Source organism: Accipiter gentilis, chromosome 9, assembly GCF_929443795.1.
Source record: "Accipiter gentilis chromosome 9, bAccGen1.1, whole genome shotgun sequence".
Lineage (NCBI taxonomy): Eukaryota > Metazoa > Chordata > Aves > Accipitriformes > Accipitridae > Astur > Astur gentilis.
In genome coordinates, this window is record NC_064888.1 from 37,616,534 (window position 1) to 37,637,203 (window position 20,670).

General features: G+C 42.5%; 1 protein-coding gene across 1 annotated transcript in view; it reads left to right on the forward strand.

The window, feature by feature from the left end:
• Positions 1-20,670, forward strand: part of GRK5 (G protein-coupled receptor kinase 5) — a 161,175-nt gene that overhangs the window by 83,400 nt on the left and 57,105 nt on the right. The gene's annotated exons all lie outside the window — the stretch shown is intronic.

Below are 20,670 nucleotides of genomic sequence, written 5' to 3' on the forward strand. Positions count from 1 at the left end.
GTCTTCAGCATAAAAGCCATCTGAAGAAAACCATTCCTAGCATACAGCAAGATGAGTTGCTTTTGCTGGATTCTTTCCTGCATACAGTGTAATAGTTTGATACGAATATAGCAGGAAACAAGGAAAATGGAAAGCGTAATTCATTTTGAATGGCATGATGTAAGAGGCGATTTCTTTTAAGGAGCTAGAAGGCAAAGGGATCAGTGTTAAATATTTTAAGTGGGCTCTTGGAACAATCTCCTAATGGAATTTTTTATCTCTGCCCCCGCCGCCCCCCCTTTTACGACTGTAAGATCTATGTTTCCTGCTAGTTCTCTTTTTTTATTTACAGATTTTAAAACCTTCATCAGACCAATTTTACTTATCAGGTTATAAAAATCCTCTATCTTCTGTCCCACAGAGTCAATAAGCGTTTCTTCAGCTCAGTAACAGTTCCCCATTCTGCTTTCTGGGCAGATTTACTCAGTATCAGTACAATTTCTACCCACTGAGTCAACGTCTCAAGGCACAACCTCTTCCTGCCGTGCTACGTCTAAGCATTTCCTATAGTATCCTTATAATTTCCCAAATTTCTCCTCCCCCTTCAGACCCTGGGAAAGCAGACGGACCCTACAGGATGACCTGGAGGTCATGAAATCCAGGCTGTTAGAGCTGAAGTGGGGAATTGCATTCCAAAGGAGACAACCCTTCCACCAGGAGTGTTTGCAGCTCCGGCTGCTCTCCAGCCCGCACGGCTGAGCTGATACTGAGCTCTTGGAGTGATTGCAAGTGACATGGCCTGGGGCACAGAGACAGCAGATGTCTGGTATTTAGGTTGTTACAGCTCGGTGTTTTCCACTCGAGCTGGAACTCAACTGCTAGCTAATGACAGTCACGGGGACTCAGCGGCGCACGTCTCAAACAGGGCACCCGGGAAAATCCATTGAAAAGAGAAATTCATTGAAAAGCGTCGTGCTGCTCTCAGTCATTCGAAAGGGGAGACGGTGTGCGGGAAGGCGGCAGAGGCATGAATCACCGTAGAGAGGTCCATAATCAAATGTCAAGCCCGCAGTTTTCTCATCAGTCATAAAGAGAAAACCACTTGGCAAATCCAACCCAGCCCTGAACCTGGGTGACAAAACGGCCCCCTTCAATTTGACCTCTCATAAATGCTGGCTTTTTCATTACGTTTAAGTAAATCGGTTTTATTTCTCACCCCAAGCTTATAAGCTCCAGTTATGTTCCCGAATCATGTTAGACTGGCCTGTCACTCAGCTGCCCTAGAGCATATCCAGTGCTGTCTAGATGTGATGAACCTTCTTTCCCATCAAAGCTCTAAACGTGAGATAGAGCTAGGAATGACGTGGATGGAAGTCCCTGGGGTCAGAGAATCGGTGCTTGACACTGCTCTGCAGCTTCTGTCACTGAAGAAGGGGAAGGCCATGTGGTCAATGTGCTGTAATAAATATAGCTGGCCTATCCGAAAGAGCTGCTGTGCACAAACAGTTATCCGTGGCCTGGGGGAGGTGATCAGTCAACACAAGGAATGTGTCCTCTGGGTCATATTCAGACCCAGAATCAAACAGACTGGGGTTAAAGAGTCTGAGAATGACAGAGCTGTCTATGGTCATGGTAAAAGATCATGCTCTAATTCAAGGCAATGGAAAGTGCATACAAAAACTGTAATCTCTCAGGCAGCATGAGGCTGAGATAAGTAGTAAAACATTAATGCCACCATTTGCCTTCTCAAAGTGTACATGCACTGTCATTTCATGGTGTTGATCTATTCTACTTAAATAGAGTGCTTACAAAGAAGATCTTACTTGGACCTCCTGGGCTCTAATTTGGAGCAAGTAAAACTTATGCCCCTATTAATTTTGGAGAAAGGCTATTTTAAGGCTTCATTTCAGGCATTTCTTATTATTAATGACTTTACTGTAGGTCTTTGAAACCACTCCTCTTACCCAGAACTCAGCGGCCAACTACTCATAGACACCAAGAATCGTGGCATCCAAAAATGAAGTCAGCGCCTTCAATATAGCTGGGCTGATGTAGAGCTGTGCAGCTATGATGTGATACCGCATACGAGAAGTAAAAAGTGGTCTCTGTCGTAGCTGTGTGCAGTAACAAACTCAGAGTTTGTTAATCAGTGAATTCTTACCTTCCCTTGATTTGAGGAACCCAAATATTTTCCAACTGAAATGTGGATATCTACAAGGGAAATTTAAAGCTTAGTAAGCAAGGCCGTGGCCCCTCTGAGTACAGGCTGAAAGACATGTTCTATTTCAGGTGATTTCAGTTATTTAATCAGAAAATTATGTGAAGGCTGGAGTGAACAATACAGGAAAATCTGATAAGAAACTGAGAAAGCACACAAGTTTAAATGCCACACAAGAATGCTGAATTGTGAAAAAAAGAGAAGCAAACTATTTGAATTAGGTGAATTGTCTGATCTGGAGAACTCCACAGTATCACAGTTCCCAATGAAATCAATGGACATTGTATGAATTCTTGGAGCATCTTGCAATATTTGTAAAACTTTTCACAATGATGGATGCAGAGGGGAATTATCTGAACAGAGCAATGTGAGTATTGCAGTACCTTCTGTGAGGTTGTGCCGAGGGTAGGACCAGGTGACAGAATGGATGAAATCAGACTGTGTCAACACAGGCACCTAAGGCAAAGAGAATACTGTCTTGGGTCTGCAGTGAAAATACCATTTGTGAGAGACACAGGCAGATTAATTCATACTAGAGCCAGGTCTTGCCTCCCTTACTGATCTAATCAGTCTTGATTGATGAGAGTAACCAAACCCAGTTTTCTGAAGTGTGCTAGAAATTTTATGTCTTCCTTCTGTCATATCTTTGCTGACCTGCTGCCTGTATTTGCACAAACTGTTTTCATTGAACTGTGTAGATTGATCCTGGGGAAAATGAGGCAAGTCAGCCATACTCACCATGTTGACTATGTGATTCAAAAGTGGTTTGGCTGCTCCTAAAAAAAAGGAAAGAAAATTCTCCTGGTCTTTGGCAGAGGATAAGGTGACAACCTTCCAAACACCCTAATTTCCTTTCATTTAAAGTCTGGTATCCCAAAAATGGGGAGGCTGTCGTCACATTATGAGTGAGTTCATTTGAGAGCACGATGGTGCACATGAGGGAAGCTGGCCAACAGAACAAGGAGGAAGAGAGGCCTTTTGCAGACAGGTTTTTTTTTTTTCCTGTGGGACATACCTGGGACCCTCCAAGGCAAAATACACTTGCTTTCATCCACAACAAATGTTCTCCAAGTGGTATACCACATTTGGCAGTTGCAGCCACGGTCAACTCAACACTTGATGTTGCCCAGAACTGTAAATTCTGGTCTACGTAGTTTGTTGTGTGGGGGACTATCAGATGAGATCTTTTAATTAAGCTTGTGGCTGCTCTGCTTGGACATTGTAGCCTATTCGGCATTTCTTACGAAGAGTAGGATGTTAAATGTGGTGTCCTGGCCAAATTCCAGCCTGGGTGTTTATATTCTGCTCACTTAAATGCCACTGTTGGATCATTATATGAGAGCAAACTGTGGTGCTTGTCCTTTGCCAGTAATGAATATGCCCCTTAAACCTGCTTTATGGGCAGGCACATCAGCTCTCCTCTGAGGACCATGAAGTCATGATTCACGCTGATAATGATAGCATGCACCAGACCAGACCTTGTGGATTATTTTTTTCTTTTTTTTCTCTGTAATCTCAAGGTTTATTTGCTTATTCTTGCAGTATCGTTGATTTTTCTACAGCTTTAGTGTCCCTGAATTATCACATGATGTATCTCCAGCATGCTGCTGTACCACAGGTCCACGTAATGGGTGAAGGATAAAAAACAGATCTTTTAAATCAGGGTGGTTTCTCAAATACGTATTTCTTCAAGAGGCTTGTTTAATCTGTTTCTGTTTTGCCAGAATGTGTGTTTTTAGGGATTCTCCTCCTTTACCCGAATAGATCATGATTCCCTTTTGCTACATCAATAGTAGTGGTTGAACCTGAAAAGACTTGGAAGGTGTTTTCGACAGGCATCCAGAGCAATGAATATTTATTCATATTCTCTAAACCTTTCCACTCACCGGGGCAGGATTGCCTTGTTTTTTCTGTGTTTATTCAGTGCCTAGCACCGTGCTCCCCTCCATATGATCTTGGTCCTGTGCCATGATTAGGCATTAGCATTAGTAAAATAATCTTTATTAGTAACAATGTTACAAATTAATAACAGGAAGAGTGAACGAGGAGGCAGGACTTCACTTTCCCTGCTTTGCTCCTTTGGGAGATTTGTCAGGGAGATCTCTATTCCAGCAAGGCAATTCTGCAAGGATGGAGCAGAGATCTACTCCTATCTTCTCTTAAAGGCTCATATCAGCGACGTAGCCACGGATTTCCCATTGTGAAGAGGCTGAGTGGGGTACCTGGTATGCTGTACCCACACTGCTTTCAATATTAAAATGCATATGTAGGAGTGCTTGAGTATTCCCACTGGAGCTTCCCACTTAAGGCCGATAGATAACCCAAACCATACCTTGATGAATTACAAAGTTCTTCCTCCACAGAGTCTGCTTTGCTAACACTTTTTTCCTCTGTGCAGGCCAAACCCAGGTATTTATTTCATTTTTAAAACTATTGATTGGATTATCTTTTTTTCTAAGTGCAAAGAATGATAGAAATTATTGAGCTGTCGAACAGTGGCTTGAATTGGCCGTGTCAGGCATACTGACCTATTGAAAGGTGGCAAGATTCCGGGTTTCACATCAAAGAGATGTGTGCCATGGGGTGGAAAAGCAGTTATAAATCTCATTAAGACCAAGTACCTGGGTGTGCCATTTTATATTTCAGGTTTATTTTTACCTGGAACATAATTAATTCCAGAAGCTAGTTCCACAGGTTATATTTTTAGATAGTCCTGGGCCCAGCTGAGAAGAGGAAAAACTCCTCATTTCCTCATAGTTGGGTTGCAGCGAACAGAACAAGAACAATAGTTTCTAAGGGGGGAACTGAAGACTCGAGCCTTCTTACATAATGTAATTGGAGGCTGGAGTTCACACATGAAGAACATGTCTTTATATGTATTCTGAAAACAACACAACAGAAATATTGTGTTGTAGCTTGCATAACATATAGCTCTCTTTCCCAACAGTTACTAGCTGAATGCAACACCATAGCTTTAATAGCAAATTCACTGTGTGAACTAAACACACCCAACCAACGCCAAGTTGCCTTCGGATCCCTTGACTGACAAACGGTAGAGCTGAACGTCTGGTTTTTCGCAGGGGGATGGCCCCATTAAGAGGGTCAAAGCTACGTTAAGGTTGACGTTGGTCACGCAAGAGGCAGTAGAATGATCTTGCCCTGCAAGTGCTACTTCCTACATTTTCTTCTTGACTTCATCTCCACGGATGAGATCAGTGGAAAGGACGATGGGGAGGGAATAGCATGGAGATTGCAAAACATGCTGGGAGAAATGTACTTTTCCATGCATGTCCTGCTTGCTGGACTGCACATTCCTCTTTCCCTGATGACAGTATTATGTGCTGGGTTTTGCTGGTAGCTAGGCAGCTACCCAAAGCAACAAATCCAGGTGCCAATGAAACTTTCCATTGACTGAAGTGGGTTCAAGGGCAGCAGTAACAACTCACAATTCAGTCTTTTCTGAGGCCACAACACAAGGTCCCATGCAATATTTTTAACTGCAAATGATTCCAAAATCTCTCTCAAAACATAATCTGTTCTTCGTGCTGCATATCTGTAGCAAGGATTTAGAAGGAAAATGGGTTATTAGTACCTAATTTACATTTTGTGTTTTATCCTTCCTGGCAAGTTAAAGCTGTGGTCAATGGTTCGGCCCCAAATGGCCTTGCATTACTCAGGCTGTCCAGACATTCATAACGCTATGAGTCCTTACCAAAGAGGCTCATATTTGTGCCAGAAATTTTGAGAGAAGAGAGCGCTCATGTGGAATATGCATAGTGTGAGAACTAAATGGAATTCAGGGAAAGTAAGGTAATATTAGTCCCTGATAAGCAGATAGAGATGCTTAATTATTACAGATCATAAAATTATACAAAACGTTGCAAAAATCTTATGAAGTCTCTCTTCTTTTTCCTCATATTCTGCTGGTTTATGTTTATCTATTTAGGCTGAAAAAAAATCTCTGAAAAAGAAGGTGCTTGTGTTTTGATTCCCATTTAACCCTCAAAGATAGCATCCTCTTTGAATTTTGCAGTCAAGCCTTCTGAATTCAGTGAGAATACTCACTGGTCAAGGTCCTAAAACATCAGAAGTCAGGACAGAACTGGCCCTGTAACACACAATAAATAATAAAGACATGCTCCTCCCAAAGCCAAACCTTCTGAGTAAGGGTTGCTGCTATTAGTGGGCTGGGTAGCACCATCCATTATTAAGGTTGCCTAATATTGCACATTATAAGATTAAGATTTTGCCAGAGTTATGTAGACTGAAATTTTCCATGCTGGATGTTTTCTGTGCCTTTTTTTTTTTTTTTTTTTTTTTTCTCTTTCTTTTTGATTAAAAGCAACAGGCTGAAAGTAGGAACCAGGATTGATCAGAAAGACAAGGAAGCAGTATCAGTCCACTGAGGGAATGAGCAGTGGTGAATTAACACCACTATAGCTATTCCCTTAAATATTCAGGCTAAGTGCAAGATAGTTTATTCCACTTTCAGATGAGGTTATTTACATTGCATATTGCTGAGGGAGTTCACAAAGGTTAACTGTATTTTGCTGCAACTCATCTACCTATACATCCTCTTATCAAAAAGGAAAGAGGCCATCCAGGGTGTATTTCAGGGCAGGATCCCATCTTGAGAATCTCTGAATGCTTTTCCATCCAGTGAAAGACACCAGCCACTTCAGACTGAGATGCAAAGTCTTAGCAGATGTAACCCAAAGGATATTCACTTGGAGAGCTGTTGCAGAGCTGCCAGTATGCAGTAAATTCATATTGCACTTGTACTGCTGCCTACTATCTTGCTGGTGTAGGACAAGTCCTGGGATCAGACCGGTAGGGGATTAGAAAGATTGAGATCGAACACAGGATTGGAGGCAACTTGCTCGTCTTAGGGGAACTACAATGGAGAAGCAGTGCTGCTGGGAAAGATGGAAAGAAGTTAGGGAGGGAAGATGAAAGAAAAAAATGGGGAATCATGGTCCAGAGAGACCCTAGAACTGAGGATGATCAGCTAACACAATTTACAGCTCCTTTCCCAGCTCCCAGCAGCACAAGGGGATACAGTGACATTCCTGTTTCAGCTCTGCTGGTATGGGTGTCAGTATGGGTGTCAACATGATGGAGTTTCTGTTTCAAAGAAAACTTAGGAAAGAGCTCAGGAAAAGCTGTGATAAAAGGACGTTCTTTGAGTTGCCAAGTCGAAAGTTCCCAGCCTTTTGTGCGAGCTCTTCCTAATGAGCAAGGGCTTCTCTGTTGATCCACGGCAGTCTTTTTTCTACAGTTTTCCAGTTCCTTAAAAGCTTAGGAAATTAAACATGCAAAAATACGTGTTAAAATGATGAGCACCTAAAATGGATTTTTAATTAACGCTGCCTATGCAGCTTAAATTCATATCTCTGTATATATCACATGCTTGATTTTCTTCCCCAGGAGCCCTAATGCAGTTAGTTCAAAAGACTGAGTTAGTCTGGGGATGAAACTGGGTTGTCTAATAAAGGAGGATAGAATGACTGACTCATTTATTGCATGAGGTAAAAGGTGTGTGGTAAATTCAAATAAGGATTTTCAGCATCAAAGGAAATGGTCTCATGGCCAAAGCAATTGAATAGCACACTAGGGAACTGGACAGGGATAGGTCTTACATGATGACAGTCAAGTCACTTTTAGAATAAGTTTTTCACAGTTGGCCTCTAATTGTGCATTTTTCACTTTCTGAGTAGCTGCCTTGAGATTTTGGGGTCTCAGTACTAACATCTGCAACTGAAGCAAATGGAAGATTGGCTTTGAACAGAGAGAAGAGCTTATAAAGTTAAATACACAGAAAATCAGGTTGCACAAATCAGTGGATGCTTTTTACCTTAATCTTCATATGTTTAAGTTCCCCATCTGTAAAATTGGACTAATGACATCCTTTTCGTCTCCCCGAGGTGGTGTGAAAATAGATCCATGAATACGTGTGAAGTATTCAAAGGCTACAGTGGAGAATGCCACAGAAAAGTCCGTGGGGAAATGAATCACTCTGTCTTCAGAGCAGGCCTGACTGGTGTGCAGTAAATAAAGTCTAGGGCCACACACTGAACCAGAGGAGAAAATGAAATACTGAATAGCTGCTCATTAAGTAAGCACTGTCCGTTCTGTGCGTTGAATGAGGCGAAGGTCCTGTGGGAAAAGCAGTTTGCAGTGATGTAATTAAAGACTGTACCAGAACGCACGCACAGTGAGGAATGGCATTCAGGCTGCACAAGCAACTTTAATTTAGGTTTTTCCTAGGTTTTGAGGCTTAACTTCGCAACCTCAGTCACGTTCCTTTGATAATTTGGGGTGTGTCAATGTAACACTACAGCTGAATTCTTCCTTATGGAATATTGTGTCTTATAAAAAAAAAAATCTCTAATCAAAAGTGAATGTGTTGCATTACTTCCTGTTTGCTTCCCATGCTGCTACGGTTAATTGCTTCTTTCCTGCGGGTGGAACGAAGACTGTTGAAGTCCAATGGCCTCAACCGTGGGCTGCGTATTCAATGTGGCATGTAAGCAGCAGGGATTTCCTTGTCCCTGGCTACAGACCTGCATACTTTACCTCTTCCATGCAAGTAGGATGAAATTAATCAGTGTTGCTTTTCTCAGCAAGCAATGAAATTTCAACCGCTGCAATGTCGGAGGTGGAAGACTCCTCAAAGGGGACCAGGAGAAAATGCATGAATGAGAAGTTCCTGCCAAGACATGAACACTACACTTGAGTGTGTCTGAAATGTTGGGCGCAGAGAGTAAATAAGCCCCATGACAGGTCTAGCCTAAATACCCGGCACTTCCATGGCAAGTAGCCCATACTTTCACCGACCTTGGCATCATGACGAGGATAATATTTTTGCAAGGATGAACTGCACTCAAACAATGTCTCTAATGTTTCAATGTCGTTGCAAACATGCTTTCCTTTCAGATCAGCCATGTGGCTCTTCTTTTCCATCCCTTTTTTCCCTTTTTCTTTCATAGAAGTACATTTTATGTGTCTGGTGAAGAGGAAATCCCTGTCTTCTGTGCAATTCTTGGGCTTACCTGAGGACTCAGAAGACAGTGCACCTCAGTCCTGGGAATGTAGGTCTTAACCCTTAGCTGATGGTTCTCTCCCAGCCTAGCTCACTGTACTTAGTGTTCCCGTATCTCACTCTCATAGGAGAATCTGCGTAACTCCAAGGGTATAATTTCACACGGCAATCTTGACTTCCATATTTTGTGAACTCCTCCCAGCAACCATTGCACTCACTAACTGAAGTAACCAGAGCAGTCTAGCTATGCAGGTGGGCCATAGAATATTGCTGGTGAAGCAACAACTTGCTTTAAACATCTGAGCACCAAAAAGACATCTACAGCATCTACTGTACCCATTCTGGAGGTCAGCATGAAGTTACAAGCACAAGAGGGTACTCTTTTTGGTGGCAGAATTGAAAGGGCATCCAGAATCTAAGTGTCTCCGCTCAAGTGATGCTTTTCCCCAGGAGAAGGGTCCTGAGAACACTTTCTCTCTGAGCATCACTTCACCTTTATGGACACAGAGCTGGTGCTTCACACAGAGAGAAGGTAGTAGTGTCACCCAACTGACAAAAGGCAGCATGAGCTGTTGCAGAGTTCCCACAGGTGGAAATAAGCCCATGCTTACTTCTAGCCTGATCCACCCCACCTCCCCATAAGTTCTTGACCAGAATAACTTGGGAAAGGTTTCTCAAACGACTAATGACATCTAGTTGTGATGCTGCTCTTACCACACCAGTACTATTCCTTGCCATGCATCAGTCTAGTATAGAACTTTATGAGATAACCGGATTAGATTTCAGTGGGTTTTTCTAATACTTTGCTTATTTTACCAAGCAGTGTGCGCAGACCTCCTGTTGATATCCCTGAGTGAAGCAGTGCCTGAGTGGGTCAGCAGTTGGCTGGAAGGCTGCTGGAGAACACTTCAGACACGCATTAGGATCTCAGTTATTGATGTATTTCTTCAGATCTACCATGTAGTACAAATGAATGTTCAAGTATCATCTTCCAAGCGAGAAGTTAGATGCCTAAATATGTTCACAGCATCTAAACACCATAGCACTAATGATGAGGTAGGCAATCCTAGTTGAAGTTCTTGTTAATTTTGTCTTCTGTTCACTGAAATTCTTTCAGTAGCTTTGGAGGTGATAGTCTGGGCTTGTTTTGCAGATCTGAACACCATTATTTTGTGTTGCTGAACATTTGTGGTTCTCTGTTGAAATTTAGGAAACAAAATGTTATGGGGAAAAAACACTTTATAAGGATAAGACATTATTCATATTACAGTGTGAAACTAAACCAAGAAATGACAGAAAAAATGAAAAGAGATAAACTTAAAAGATACAAGTATTAGAATAATCTTTAAGATTACAAAAGTTTTCACTTAGTTTCCCTATGACAACCCAGTTTTCATAAGAATGAAAAGGAAGTTCTCTCTAAAATTGCATTTTTGTATTTTTTTTTGTGGACCTGAGTAAGACTGTTCATGGCTCTTTTGTCTGGACACCAGCTGCCATGCTCTCTGCATCCATCTCAATAATTTGGTATGAATTGATCCTTGGTACTGCAGACTTCTGTCAAGAAGGAGAAAAAAAAATACTTTCTGTTGGCAATCCCCCTTTTGCACAAGTTCCTTTTAGTGTATTTGGGGTTTCTAAATGACTTCAAAATCTCTTTTGCACTCTCTTTTCATATCAGTTTTACTCAGCAGCTCAGCTCCATCACACCCACTCAGAGGGGGCTGTCACTCAGCAGGCAGTCAAATCAGCCTGTGAATATAAACCAAGTCAAAGTCACTGTCTGTATTATTGCAAGTAGACCACTTGTACTTGGGCAAAAGGTCCAGTTAAGTGGTAATTTAGCAGTGTTGTCAAAGGGCAGTGATACCCCTTAAAACTGTTGAGGATCAATTATTTTTTTTCAGTGTATTATTGTCCCTTTGATTATTTAGGTTGATGATTGAGCTTATTCTGCAATTTTTTTGAACGTTGGGATTGACATTTAGAAAAATAACTCACCAGTGTAAGATTGTGGACTTTTGTTGTACTTGAAGCTTTGGGTTTCAAAACATCAGGAGAAAAACTGAAAGGAAAAAAAAAAAAGTAAATTTAGCAATGAAGTAACAACTAATAGCATCTAGTATTCTGTTAAAGGGATCACTAAGAAAATGGCTGAGATGTTTAGAACTTGCAGTGACTATTGAGTGGCATGCAGATTTAGTAATCCCCATGAATAGTTTTATTATGTGCCTGTCAGCAACGTATGCTGCTTAAATATGCATTCGCAGAGTGACTGTGCTGGTGGCTATATGCATTCTGCCATTTTATTGACCTGGTAAAAGTTTAGTCTTAACGGCTGCTTCGGTTTCTACCCAAGGTAGTTTAGAAGGCAAAGAGTAGTTTTGCAGAAGTCTTTTCGTCTTAAGAAAGCGATTCACAAGATGTCTCCTTTCCTGGAATCGAGATGTTTATTTTGTGCTATGTACAACAGCAACAGTTCTGTAGATTTCATAACCTTAAACATTCAAATTACAACTTTTACTGAAATTTTCTTTCAGCACGTATTACTCAGAATATCACCAGGCAGGAGTCTAAATAACAGCACTAGACAGAAAATAAGTTCGGTATTTCAGTTAAAATCTTTAAGACTGGTCATAAAAGTCACAAACAAAAAAATGTCAGTAGCTACCTTCTATGAGGACAAATCATCCAGTTCTGTCATCTCGATCCAAAGCAGAACAAAATGAGAACAACCAAGTGTTTGTTCCCAGAATCTCCCAGAGTGCTTCTGAGGTGAGCTTTCATATTCTTTGAGGGCTTTTTTTCCTTTCTCTGGCCTTGCTGCAGAGACATCGTTGAAAGTCATTTAAGAAAAAGGGCAACTCCTTTTCTAGTCAGGGTGGTGGTCACAGCTCTGGTGTGGGCAGCCCTTCCCCTGGGGCTGCAGAAGCATCACCACATTCAAGTGCTGGGCAATTTTGGTGATGGTGCATCTTCTGTGATCAATGTGAAGTAGCTTGAAAGCCCACCGTGCCCTGAATAGCTTTGTGACCAGCCGTGAAGACAACAGTTCAAACACTGTGCTCAGAAAACTTCATCAAAGGCATTGATCCAGGGGCATGTGCTTTTCAAGTGCAATTTATGGGAATGGTAACCAGCTTACTACTAGTCATTTGAATTTTTTAACTCAAAGTGTAACATACCTGTCCATCTGTCTGCCTATCAGTCAGTCTGTCTCCCTGCTCTTTTTTTGTTTTTTCTTCCTTTTCTATGCATGTTATTCTAACTGGTGGCCAAATGCAAAAGAAAGGATGTGTTTAAGAACCCGGTACCTAATAATTTCAGGTAAAAAAAGATTTTAAAATATTCCCGTTGCACATTCACAATCCAGATTTCCTGACGATTAGTCATGGTGCATGCATTTCCACTGTCATGCTGATGTTGACTGTGGAGCTGAGAGACAGACTGAGTGTTTTATTCATGTAAATTGTGCTCAACAGAGGTGGGAAAACTAGGCTTGATCAAAGACCCGCTGGAGTTGATGTCAATCTTGCCATCCATTTCAGCAGGCATAAAGATCGCCTTCATTATTTGTAACAATTATTTGTCATCTTTCCCTGCACCCCATGCTTCACGCAACAATATATTTTTTTCCTTCTGTGATTTGAAGAGGCTCAAACATTAATGGCAAGCTCCATCTTCTCCAGCTAAACCTACTCTTGACCCTGAAGTATCTGCAGTCTGCTTTTCAACCCAGGGCTTGATTAGTGACCCACGTGGAAAGGATGCTGTTGCCTGAAGAAGCAGCATTTAGAAGATACCAGAAGTGTTGGAGGAGGGCTGGAATAACTCGGCAGAGTAACTCAGATTTTGTTAGGAAGAGAATTTGTCTTCCACTGGCGAGTAGCCTAGTCTCAGGGCAGAGCGTTCGCTCCTCGCCATTTGGCTGTGCTGCTGGCACAAGGCTGGGTGACCAAATGTCTCCCCTGAGACAGCTGAGGGTCCCTCCCCGGGCTCTGGAGCCCACTCGTGTTTTCCTGTGCGGTGACTATATTGAGCTCACAGGATCTCGTTTGATCGTCCTGCTGCTGCTACAGAAAGGGTGGGTAGGTTGTTATCCCGCCTGCCAAAATCTTTGTCCAAAATCAACAAAGCCACATACGTGTTCTGGTTCAAGTACTCGTGCAAACATATTTATGCAACTGTTTGTGGGATTTGACTTTCAAATAAAATTCCATGAGCAAAGCTTCAATACAGCTGCTTTCAAAAAAACAAGTGAGAAGATCCATATATATATATCACCGAAGTGTATTTAACTGCGAATTTGTTACAAAATTCTCCAAACATTTTTTCCGTATTGGTCCAACTCTAAGGTTTGGACTGTTTCCATCTTCAGTGTAATGCTGCTGTGATGTGTGGAGTTTATCCCTGTAGCCCAATACCATGAAAAGAGTGGAAATAAGGAAAGTTATACAAAGCAAACACTGTCTGCATCTGAATAATTACATCAGATGTTCAATGATCAGGAGATTAAATTTTGTTTGTTTTAAAAAAGACAGCTGACAAGCAGAGAAAATTAAGTTGGCAGGACTTAAAACCAGTTTGAGGTAATTCCATTGTCTCAAGTAAGCTCGATTGCATTTGTATTTTTAATTAATTAAACTTGGATAGCCAGTGCCAAAGCAATGCTTGCTGTAACAGCATAGTTGAGGGTCTCCAAGGTTTTTTGCAGAAAATCCGGAATTCAAGGGGAAAAAATCAACCAAGGCCAAAAAATGTGTTCTTCCCTGGGGCTTCATATGTAAGGTCTAGAGCCTTCTACAGCGATGAAGTGCTGGTTTTAACTGCAGACCGAGACGAGCTGCTGTTTAAAATAAGGAATCTATCAAGCCATTATCCTGTCATACGTTGTAACAATTTCCATATTTTATTAAAAAATAAAGAAAACAGATGAAATATTTATTGTTAGAGGGCGTGTGCTTTTCCCACCAGCAAGAGAACTTCATCACGGCTCTTGGCTTCAGAGTTTCGGTCCTGCACCTGCGCAGCTCAGGCCCTGCCAAGATAAACACTCTCCAAGACAGGGGCTACGTCGTCATTTTTAATCTCTGTGAAGTGCCAGGTGAAGTTATGGAGCAGTATAGCGGTTAATGTATAAAAAGACTCTGCTGTGCTCTCTTGGACTAAATTTCCGCCCCGGGAGTTTGCATTGCAAGTAAATAGCGAGGAGCCACAGGGCTATCCGGTAGCACTCTGGGCTTACACACTTTAATATACTTTTTCTGGCCATGCTGCTATGAGGTAGGGCAGTGCTATTAGCCCCGTTTTATAAATACAGCATGCCACTGAGGTCTGCAGGACGCAGAATATTAGTTGTACTGGTAACTGAATTCCCACGGGAGCCTAGATGCTTGTATTAGGCTTTTATAACATGACTTACTGCCACAGTTCCTGGGAGTTTTTGAATGAACTGAAATGAGGCCTTTTTATTCCTGTCTTGTATTCTCTAACCATCTGGCTTGCCTCGCTTTTTAAATGCATTGCTGGAGACAGGGCAAATGGAGAGTCCTCAGCATCTCAACAACAGGTTTCCATATTTAAAAAAAAACCACAAAAAACCCCAACAAAAATCCAAACCAAACAACCCCCAAAACCCAGAAAAAAATGGACAAAAAGGACAAGAAAGTTCCGTTCTGTTGCTTTCTCCCGTTCCTGCAACATTCCCATGAAAAGGAGATCCCTCACTATCTTTCTGTACATGTACTGGGCCAGGTTCTACAGTTTAAACAGCAATATCTATGTTTCTTCATCAGAAATGGGCCCATATTTTCGGTTTCTCAAAGAAAGAAACCTGGTGTGTTTTTCACTGCAAGTACATGGGTTCCCAGCAAAGTTTATGAAGTTCTGACTGGTCGTGACATCTCCAGTACGGAAGGCCATCAAAAAATCAGAAGGTAATAAGTGGGTCTGCAGAAGCATTAACATGGCCCACCTTGGGATCTTGCTTTTGAACACAAGGATTATCTTTTGTATTGAAGCGTATTTATTAGAGATGGAAAACCATCTTTTGTAGAATGCAAGCGCTGATGTTCCAGCTTTCCAGATTATATTGAAATACAAGAGCAACACAGACACTGTTAATAATGCAATCAAAGCAATTTAAATCCTTTTAAAGCATCCACAAAGGGTCCTTTGATAAGAAGCAACTTTCATCAGCCTCAAAGACTAGGCAGTTTAGTGTGTACTGTTTATTAAGTTTATACATAGACAGTGGTAATTCCACTTTCGGCTGGAGAAGAGCAGCCGTAAATTACTAGATATAAGCAGTAGTGTTAGACTTGCTGGTTTTAAATGAAAAATGTATGTATATTAACATAGCTCTAAATGGAGTTATTCAGTGTTTAAAGACTCAATTTGTTTTCCATTAGTACCCTGACTGAACACAAAACAATTCTGTAAACTTTAAAGGCTTTGGTCTTCTTTTTTTGACAAAAAGAAGGAAATTGCTCCAAGTCCACATGCTGTACGATGGGCTGTGAGAGTCTGTTTAGTTCGGTCATGCTGCGTGTTTTTTAGTCTTGCTTTTAGTTCCTGCTTTTGTCCTCCTTTTCATTGTGTGCCCCTGTAAGAGAGCTTACATGTAGAAAGCAGAGATGGGCAAAAAATCCAGAAGTGGTTTTACGTTTGGGCTGGGGTGGTTAGGATCTCTTTTAGCAGCATCCCCCTTGAGTTTGAATGAGGAGGGAGGCGTGTGATTTTGGGACATCTCTAGCTGAAGTTGCCATCCATCCCAGGGCTGGTGGGAATCTTTGACAGGACTCAGCCCCTTGGGAAAAGAAAGTTTTGCTTTTGCTGTGCGAACAGTCTTAACAAACCGACTACTAGTTCCTTCTGGCTCTGATGCTACTCTGTATTGTCCAGCTTGGGCGTAGCGACTGAGGGTTCCCTTGTATTCGAATGCTTTCTTCCATGAGTTTGTTGTGCTTTTTGTTGTTCTGGACTAAAGCAGGCTAGAGGAAGAGAGCAGAAGACAAATAATAGACTTTGGAACAACGTCTGTTTGAAAGATTTTGGTTCACCTTAAGGAAAAAAAAATTGGGAAAGGAAGATGAGTTCTCATCTTGGGTCATTGAGCACGAGCAGGAAAAGAACAATTAATTCTTCCTACATCCACTTCGGGTTTCCAGGTGTTAAGAAAGGTTTTTCGGGTTTGGGTTTGGGGTGGGGGGGGAGGTCTGCAGGGTTTTTAATGCAGCAAAATTACATTGAATTTGGATCTTACTCAGTTTTAATCCAGGCCGATCTAATGCCAAGGAGAGCAGAGATCCAGAGACCCAGTCCAAACTTTCCCACGCAGCAGCATGGTGCATGTCTTCTTGGTGATTGTCCATGCATTTCTTTGAAATATCTTCTCTTGGGATTCCAGTATGTTGGAAAACAAAATGCTACTTAATAGATAGTATGTAAGTGCAATCATTGGCCACATCAGTAATGACCAGAAAGCCAAAAAGATGTTCCTGGCTTTTGCAGGCGTGAAAAGTGAGATTTAAACTGAGTTCATCCCTCCCCACAGGCATCAACAGGAGGAAGTCTCACCACCTGATTGCAGGTGTTGGATTAGTAGCCCTTTAAAACGAGGGCTTCTGCCCAGAAACAGAAGTACAACTTTCCATAGCAGTCAGTCTCACTTAGACACCTGCAGTTTGCACTGAATGAAACAATATCCGAAAAGACTGGTTTTCAGCCAAGGGTCATCACCCAGTTTTGTAGCTCACCACTAACCCATCAAAACCCACAGATATATTGCAAATGTGAAAGAGGAGGGGGGACTTAGTCTCTCTGCAGACCGCTGTTTCTGTCCAAAATTGCTAAGGTGGTATTTTGAGCCAGCGAAAAAATGCTAGGTATTTAAATGGGAAATTAAGAGCAAAAAAATTCTTCACAAGGCACAGGGAGGTTTTTATCTAATTAAAATATTAGATTTTCTTCCCCTTTTTCTTGAAAGTCAGGGATTTTATCATCAGCAGCTTTCTTTATCACCTTGGTTTGTGTTTTTCACTTCATCAATGGCATGTTTTAATCAGTATGAAATTTTATTAATAGGACCATTTTTCTTACGTGCGTGCTTATATCTTTTTCAGAACCTTACCAGAGTATCCGTTGGGGAAAAAATTAGGCCACAGACTTTGAATGGTGATGGTGTTATCTGTATGCAGGTGTAACTGTTTTGGTATGTTCTGTGTGCTGGGTGCTCTTTAAAGAAGTATTTCAATACATAAGCTACATAGTAAAGGGAAAAAGAGAGTCAGTAGAATTTAGAATAAATGTTATTTATCTTTATCTTATGAATGTTTATGATTGCACTTTATGTAATACCTTTTCTATATTAACCTGTCGTTACTCTGTTAGGAAGATAAAGAATTCACTTGCATGCGCACTTGATTTGCCAGGGATGTTCTCTAAATAGAGTTTGGCATCAGTGAGAGGTGACTGCTTTCCTGGGGCTTTGACCCACCCAGCTTTTCACCCCGCCTGGGGTGATTTTGCAGGTGTTAAACAGGAGTGCGCTGAAGCAGGAGAGTCTGACTACCCAAGATATCGCTCTCAGAGCTGTTTCAGTTACATTTCATCATCATAAGCATATGGTTTCACTTCCAAGTGTTTAACATTTCCATTTCCTCAGGAAATCATTCTTTCTATTTTTTAAACTTTTGAAACTGGATGGATATTTTTACTGGCAGGCGGACCCAGAGCGACACGACGATTAGCCCCAGCCCGAGGGAGCCCCTGGCTGCGGTACCCGCCTGGTTCTCCATCCCGTCCCCTCAGCAGCAGCTCGTCAGCACAGCTCGGGGGGCTTCAACCAGGTCTCCGGGGTGCACCACACTGTTAAAACACTTCTGCTTTCCTTGCTGTAATAAAACTATCCACTCCTTTTTTTTCCGCTTTAGCCGAGAGAGGTGTTTTTCTTCCTTAGGCCACTCCGGGGCCCGTGCATCCCAAGCAGGAGCTGAGAGCAGGCTCCTTTAGCAGACTTTGTGAGGCCAACGGCAAGATCAGGGCCTAAGAAAATATTTTGTGTCACCTACAAGGAATGAAAGCAGTTGCATCATGTGTTTATTGTCTGTATTGGTATATCCAGCACTTAAACGAACATGACCGAGGAGTGGATGGCTCCAGGGAACTCTTGTGTTTTCAGAGATTATTTCTGGTATTTCCTTTTTCCTCATTATGAACGGGTCACCCTTCTCACGTGTTGGCCAAGTTATGTACCATAGGAGGAAGTCTGTGCTCCTCTTTTCTTTATGTTTCATTTATGCACACATGTAAGAGTGTTTAGCTGCTTGTTTTCTTTTCCTGTCATGCTATAAAGTACAGTTATTGGATGTGCAATTTGCACACTTATTTAGCTGGTATCACTAGCCCTTTTTTTAGAAAAGCATCCTCTCCAACAGCGAGTGTCACCATATCATAACAACTTTGATAAACTAACTGCATTTTGTACAACAAGCGTTGTCACCGTGCATCAAATAGCATCGTACAAGAGAAAATATAGGGAAAACTAGCTGATGAATGTATTTGTTCCTTTGTGGTTCATTCTGTTACAAATTCAGACAGTCGCATTTTTTGCACTGCCTGTTTAACGTGAGGAAGCTTGCTGTGGGGTTGGGCTTCGGGAGGTTTCGAGTCCTGCCATCAGGCGGGCTGTGTGCTACCGATATTCAGGATGCATATTCTATTCATACCCTCAGAAGAGTGAATTAGTCAAGGCGGCAGAAAACGGCGTCAGACAGGTGTAGTTCAACCTGCAGACCTCCCTGAGCTGCTCAGCCTCTGGTGCTTCATGCCGACCTCTGGGGCATTGCGAGTTGCTGTTTTGATCCACTCAGGCTCTTTCCCAACTCCTTTGCTTACCTTAGCCCTGTGCGTGTCTGCACATCCCTTCAGCAATTACCTTCTCACTAAAAAAGCTACTCAGTCAAGCAGCACAAACTCGTACCTCTCGCAAGGACGGTCCCAAGGCTGCTCAGCGTCCAAGCAAGCCATACGTGTCTGCGTCGTGATGTTCCACGCTGGAGGCTCCAGCTCATGCAAACAAACCAGTGCCATGGGCTTGCTGCTGATAATTAGATAGACCAGAGGTCAGGGTAGGATTTACACAGTGATTTCAATCCAGTTTTATTTGCGGGAGGGTATCAAAACATTACAATCTTCTGGATAGATTCAGTGTTATCCTGATCCAAAATGGACCGGCAATGACAGCCACAAAGTGGTGCTGGTACGTTGTTCCAGACTGCTTCAGAAGACCGGACCGCAGCAGGACCATACTGAATTAAAAGCACAGTCCAGCTAGCCCCAACCCACGTCTCCAGCGACCACCTCGTAGGTGCTTCAGGGACCGGTTCCTGAAGCACAGCCATACCTGCACACAGGCGCAGCGCTGGGCAAGCACCCTCCTTTCCTCTTACAAGAGGCACCCTTGGGTGCTCCTGCCCACCCAGCGACAGGTCAGCACGTCCAACATCTCACACAGCATTTTCCATTCAGGAGGGATGTCCTGGGTTTGCAGCACATGGTCCCCAGGGTGCGACCCGTGCTGAGCGAGCCCTTCGGCTGGGTGCCTGCGTGGCAAAGAGGAGCTCCCATCGCAGATGTGCCTGCAGATGTTCTCCTTGGGGTGGATGGAGCTGAAGGGTGCAGGAGGCCAAAGCAAAGGGGGAAATAAAAAGACATCGCAGGAGCGACTCCAGGCCCGAGAGAGAAGTAACCGAGGCACTGACAACTTGTGTGGGTTTCGTATGTCTGTTTGCAGTGCTATGTTATGTGTTTAGAAGCTGGTTGTTTCCATAATAACAGCAAGTGCCATATGGCAGCGAGGAGGGTGGTGAGACGAACGCTCAAGGAAACACAGTATGTTGTTTGACATGTGTGTGCTTCTAGAGGAATGTGTCTCGAGCAAGTGCTGCTGCTCCAAACAGGCTGGGGGATTTGCTGCTCTCACCAGAAAAATATCCAAAGCCCTCGGCATTTGTACTGGTGCAATGCCAGTTAATGGTGCCTGCCCTTCTCCCATGTTTTCCTGCAGGTTGTCCCTGTGATGGGTAAAGGACCGTTCGCTTTACTGGGAGTGATGGTTCTGGATGCACCAGCGGAGGGGAACGGCATTTAAACATGGTGTTTAAGGGGAAATAGAGTTCTGTAAAGGAGTGCTGTGTGAAACTGAAACCAGCTAGATGCCATATGCTCCATCTATTCGTTAATGCTCAGCGAGTAAAAAGCAGAAATTTTGCAACCTTCGAAAATACATAGTTTGCAATAATTGTTTAGTAGAGAGTGGGTTGAGTATTTCCAGAGATTAGGGGCACTTTAGTGCATATCTAGGAAGCATCCAGGAAGGTCTCCACAAATTCCAGCTTCTCCTACCCTTTAATGTATGACTCACATTTCA